The sequence below is a fragment of the Berghia stephanieae genome, chromosome 10 (genome assembly GCF_034508935.2).
Source record: "Berghia stephanieae isolate SIO BIC M18660-M18661 chromosome 10, UCSD_Bste_1.3, whole genome shotgun sequence".
Taxonomy (NCBI): Eukaryota; Metazoa; Mollusca; class Gastropoda; order Nudibranchia; family Aeolidiidae; genus Berghia; species Berghia stephanieae.
Window position 1 is genome coordinate 36,622,299 of NC_088369.1, and position 6,747 is coordinate 36,629,045.

Here is a 6,747-nt window from a genome sequence, read left to right on the forward strand (position 1 = left end):
AGTAAAATATGATATTCCTTCTCCTCTATAAAGCATATAAACTCAACTCAAGTCTGATATTTCTGGCAACAAATTCCATTTTCAGAATCTTAACCAATCCCGACTTAATACCGTTTTGAGACGAGGGGTCACAATTGTAAAAAGGGAGAAATTTGAGTCAAGCGATTCTTTGACGCAAAAATTGGAAGAAAAATCAAATATTTAAAAACGCGTCAAATACTTGCTTAAGTCAAATTTCTGGTGAGAGAATGAGTCTGCGACATTGTGATTGGTCTTGTGGTACGGCAGTGGGGGACCTCTCTCAAGCGTATAGATAGTATGCGCTTGGCTAAGAAGTTCATAACATTGCCATCCGGAAGAATAACGGACCAACACAAAAAACTGTGTGTATCCATGAACGTTTATAGTCATGTTAATAAGTTTAGTGAACATTACTCATAAACGCGGATGGCAAAAAACAATAACAAAGACCTGAGTGACGTCAATTAAGAGCTATCTATAATGGACTGAACCTTCTTTATTATTAATATTATTATTATTATATTATTATTATATATTATTATCATTATTATATATATTATTATTATATTATTATTATTATTATTATTATTTTATTATTATTATTATTATTATTATTTATTATTATTATTATTATTATCATTATTATTATCATCATCATTATTATTATCATCATCATCATCATCATTATTATATATTATATTATTATTAATATATTATTATTATATTATTATTATTATTATTATTATTATTATTATTATTATTATTATTATTATTATTATTATTATTATTATATTATTATTATTATTATTTATTATTATTATATATTATTCATTATATTATATTATTATTATTATTATTATTATTATTATATTATTATTATTATTATTATTATATTATTATTATTATTATTATATTATTATTATTAATATTATTATTATTATTATTATATTATTATCATCATCATCATCATCATCATCATCATCATCATCATCATCATCATCATCATCATCATCATCATCATCATCATCATCATCATCATCATCATCATCATCATCATCATCATCATCATCATCATTATTATTATTATTATTATTATTATTATTATATATTATTAGTAGTAGTAGTAGTATTTATTATTATTATTATTATTATTATTATTATTATTATTATTATTATTATTATTATTATTATTATTATTATTATTATTATTATTATCATTATTATTATTATTATTATTATTATTATTATTATATTATTATTATTATTATTATTGTTATTATTATTATTATTATTATTATTATTATTATTATTATTATTATATTATTATTATTATTATTATTATTATTATTATTGTTATTGTTATTATTATTATTATTATTATTATTATTATTATTATTATTATTTATTATTATTATTATCATTATTATTATTATTATTATTATTATTATTATTATTATTATTATTATTATTATTATTATTATTATTATTATTGTTATTATTATTATTATTATCATCATCATCATCATCATCATCATCATCATCATCATCATCATCATCATCATTATTATTATTATTACTATTATTATTATTATTATTATTATTATTATTATTATTATTATTATTATTATTATTATTATTATTATTTATTATTATTATCATTATTATTATTATTATTATTATTATTATTATTATTATTATTATTATTATTATTATTATTATTATTATTATTATTATTGTTATTATTATTATTATTATCATCATCATCATCATCATCATCATCATCATCATCATCATCATTATTATTATTATTATTACTATTATTATTATTATTATTATATTATTATTATTATTATTATTATTATTATTATTATTATTATTATTATTATTATTATTATTATTATTATTATCATTATTATAAAGCCAATGCTATGAATAAGTTTAAGGAAAATTGCGCCATTTCAATGGTCACATTTTTATCTTATTTAATTCCAATGTCTGCATGATAACCTAATAGTACTAGACAAATAATCGTATGGCGTTGATGAAAAATCTTGAACTCCAAAATAAATTATTTTACAAAACAATAATAATGAAGATTTCCTTATTCATATTAAATTTATCACACTTGTAATTAACAATAGATTATCTAGACATGCAAATTTCGCCAAAACAATTTTCTAATTAATACAGTAAAATCAATATCCCTGAATTGACCAACGTACATACATTTGCAAGTCTGATAACTGAACACAATTATTATGGGCTTGATTTAACATTGTTTGAATATTGTGTATTTATTTGCGTTTGTTTGAGAGTATTTACAATTATAAATTGAGCTTTTATTTAGAGCAATATCCACTAAATGTGCTCAAAGCGCTCTACAAAGGGTCCCCAGCCAACAGCAACACTTAACATGTAGGACGGGACATGACGCCTGTTAGGCGATATTATATTTTTTTTCGGACAGAGACAATGCTGTTAATGGCCAGGTACTCGTTTTACACCTGAGTACGGTGAGAGAACGTGAGTAAAGAGTCTTTTCCAAGGACTCAACTATGCATGCCCCGAACGAGGCTCGATCCGAAAGCGAGTGTCATACCACAAGACCACATAGCGGCACAAAAATGTGACTATCTATAACAATTTGGGTTATAAGACCTGTGAATATACAAACGTTTCTTTGAGGCTATTTCCATGACAACCATGAGGCCATAATAATTTGGGTTATAAGACCTGTGAATATACAAACGTTTCTTTGAGGCTATTTCCATGACAACCAAAATGTAAATATGCACAGGTTTAAATCACGTTTGGTTATCACCTGTGTACACGTGCGTAGATTCCAGCGACACCGTTTTTTAATGTATTCAATAATTTAATATCTTTGGACATGTATTTATCTTAAATGTATTAATGTATATTAATGGGAGCGATCTATATTCATGTTTTCGTCCAACCTAGTCATCAATCACATGTTTTGTTGCTTTACAACGATTGGACATTTCTCATTGCATCTCAACACGCTGCTTTGTTTATGAAAGTTGTTTACATATCCATGAGTCATGCATGCTGAGCAAAATGACCAATAATTGTAACGTTGGATATTTCTCAAACTGTGAACACTTTTCACTATGTATGTCATTTTGAGCACACTTTGCAATGTGACCAATGACCTCGAGCACATGGAATTGTAATATAGATCATGCCCATTGTGCGGCTATTTGTGGTCTAAATGGTATGACACTCGCTTTTGGGTCAGAAGGTCCTGGATTCGAGCCTCGCTCGGCGCATGGTTATTTGAGTCCTTGGAAAAGGCTCTTTGATCACATTCTCTCACCGTACTCAGTATAATATAATAGCGCTTCGGGGCGACATGTCGCAAATAATATCGCCTAACAGGCGTCATGTCCCGTCCTACATGTTAAATGTTGCTGTTGACCAGGGACCTCCATGTAAAGCGCTTTGAGCACATTTAGTGGATATTGCTCTATATAACGCTCAATTTTTAAAAAAAAAACAAACAAATAACGAAACTATTTACAGAACAAGCAAAATAAAAAATAACAACAACAAAAAAATAATAATAATTAAAAGCATTAATGAATGACAAACTCGTAAATATACTTACGTTGGACTCCCATGAATAAATTCAAATCCATAACTATGTTGTTGTTGTTGTTGTTGTTGTTGTTGTAATTTTTATATAGTAAGGTCCGGAAGTAGAACAGGGATCCCGACACGACGAATATTCTAGAAGTCCGAGAAATATCACAAATGATAGAAGAAGCGTGTTTGTTCAATTCAATTCCTCAAATTTAAAAATGAGTATGCAAATATTCTATCTAGAAAGTTCAAGGAATGTCACAAATAAATAATAGATTTCCCGTTGATAGATGAATCAGTAACGGTTGCGAACTCAAATTCAAAATAATTATACGGATATTCTAAAAGTCCGAGAAAAATTACAAATTAAATCTAGATACGCCGTAAAATAAATAAATAAATAAATGAATAAATAAATAAATAAATCATTTACTTAACTTTAAAATAAATATCTAAATTTTTTAGAAGTCTAAAAATATCACAAATCATAAATACACCATTAAGAACTAAATCAGTTAATCAAAATTCAAATAATTATACGAATATTCTAAAAGTCCAAAAACATCACAAGTTATAAATAGCCCCTCTCACAAATTATATTATGTAAGTTACTCAAATTTTCAAATATCCGGCCTTTCGCTCTTTTCACTCGAAATGAAATCTCCTACTTCCATCTGCCAATTCTCCTTTCCAGCACATCATACGTAATGGAACGAGAATTGAATTATAGAATAATAACTTGGAGCTTGAATAAGACGTGTGGAATTTAATTTCCTCAGAAGATTAAATTTTGATGTTATTCATATTGCACCCTTTCCTGTATGTCGTAAGCGAGGTGATGAAACGGATGGGCAGATTGCACAATTTCCGGTGCTTATCACGGTGTGGGTTTTATGAGTTTGGAATGTTGGTGTTGTAATCAGTCTCCGTTCGGCGTCTTGAAATAATGCGATCTTTGGTATTTAGATTGGTATTTACCGTTGTGACTTTTTAAAGACTAAACTTCAGTCAGCTCAGTTGGTGTTTTAATCAATCTCCGTTCGGCGTCTTGAAATAATGCGATCTTTGGTATTTAGATTGGTATTTACCGTTGTGACTTTTTAAAGACTAAACTTCAGTCAGCTCTGTTGGTAGAGCACTCGCATTACACGCAAAAGGGACCGGGTTTGATCCCGGGTGAGGTCGAGATTTTTTTTTTCTGACTCCTCCCCCCTCCTCCTCCTATCCATCCAGCAGTTAAAAGGTTAGCTGAGTCTTTTTATATTTGGCGGAAAGTACTTTGCGATAGACTAGCATCCTATCCTAAGGATGACAAGCAATTGCTATATATTGTCCGCTTCACGCTATAGAAACCGGGGATAAACTCCGGCTCCATGGGCCGAATCGAGTGGCTCTGAAGGAAGTAGAATTTATGATTCTAACAATATGTTTCCATTTGTGACCAATCATCTGAAAACGGTGTTATGTTGGGGTTAACCCAACGTGTACATATTCACAGGTCTGATCATCAAATTAAATTCTCGACTTGATTTAACCACTGTTGTCCTGGACAACAGTTCTGTTTGTTTTGAGGGTACTTTGCATTTCCAACACAACAATGGGCCTTTAAAAATTTGCTTTAAACTTCTGTCAAGTCTTCTTCAACAGATTGCATTAGATTGCATGGAGGTTTTCCTTTGCCGGTGAATGGGTTTTTTCTGTTTGTGGTTGCTGACGGTGGGATTGGTCGTACGTAATCTGTGAGGGATAAAAAGTATGTAAAGAAGATTAGAGGTTGAGAAAGAATGTGGAGAAGGTAATGTTGTAATAATATTCAAAGTGGGAATACTAGGGGGAAGGGAGGGGAAGGGGAGATGGGGTAGAGTTGTGAATGTGTGTGAAGGGTGGGAAGAGGGGGGTGGGGGGGGGGAGGGAGTGAGTAGGTGGATATGATTTGGGGTAATAATGATTATGGTGTTGGGAGTTTTGATGATGATGATGATGATGATGATGATGATGATGATGGTGATTGTGGTGGTGGTGATGGTGATGATGATGATGATGATGATGATGATGATGATGATGATGATGATGATGATGATGATGATGATGATGATGATGATGATAATGATGGTGATATGATGATGACGATGGTGATGATGATGATGATGATGATGATGATGATGATGATGATGATGATGATGATGATGATGATGTTGATGGTGATGATTGTGATGATGATGACGATGATGATGATGATGGTGATGATGATGATGATGATGATGATGATGATGATGAAGGTGATGATTATGATGATGTAAAACTTGCATAGTTAGTGGGTACGACTGTTGTGTGTGTCTGTTTGACTCGGTACGAGTGTGTTTATGGTGTGACAAGTATATTAATATTGTAAAACCCTTTGAGGCTTCGGCATTTAGCGCTATAGAAGAACACTTTATTATTATTATTATTATGATAAGGATGATGATGATGGTGAGGATGATGATGATGATGATGACGCTGATGAGTATATATCATTTTATAATCAACAACAAAAATATCATTATTTGTATTAATGACATGCTCGAATGTAATTGAACTATGAATGTCTGTCGTAGACAAAACACAATATCTGGTTTTTAAAGTAGAACTTTTCATTTTCAATCGTTATCGCAAAATGCATTGCAAAGACGATGTTCGTCGTTGACTTTCTTGTTATGTTAATCTATGGTCTAGATAAGTATCACGTGTTTGTGTTGAAATTCTTGGCATGTCAGAGATTCCAAAATGTAATGATAACAACAAAGGAGGTCTGGGAGAAATTAGTTGGGGAGGGGGGGGGGGGTTATAATGCTGAGGGGGTCTAGATAGCTCAGTTAGTTGAGCACTCGCTTCACACGCAAAGGGGCCAAGATCGATCCCGGGTGCAGTCGAGATTGTTTCTGACCCCTCTGTCCACCCAGTAGCCGAGTCTGTTAGATTTTGTGCGGCAAGTACTTTGCGATAGACTCGAGTCCTATCCAAAGGATATCAAGTAATTGCTATTGTTCGTTTTAAACGCTATAGAAACCGGGATAAATTCCGGCTCCATGGGTCCAATGAGGATAATGATGTGGTGGTTGGTGGTGGTAGTGGTGTTCGTAT

At 30.5% G+C, this 6,747-nt stretch overlaps 1 protein-coding gene across 8 annotated transcripts in view; it reads right to left on the bottom strand.

Annotated features, from left to right (window-relative positions):
• The window catches only part of LOC144981069 (ATP-binding cassette sub-family C member 5-like), an 85,166-nt gene that overhangs the window by 49,715 nt on the left and 28,704 nt on the right, over nucleotides 1-6,747 (bottom strand). For 3 of the 8 annotated variants that reach the window (XM_078929175.1, XM_078929176.1, XM_078929178.1), the window contains exon 2: nucleotides 3,650-3,965. The gene's annotated coding sequence lies outside the window, so the exon portion shown is untranslated. Of the gene's footprint in view, nucleotides 1-3,649; nucleotides 3,997-5,046; nucleotides 5,356-6,747 lie in introns of those variants that run through there. The other 5 variants (XM_078929174.1, XM_078929172.1, XM_078929177.1 and 2 more) reach the window with 4 other exon arrangements.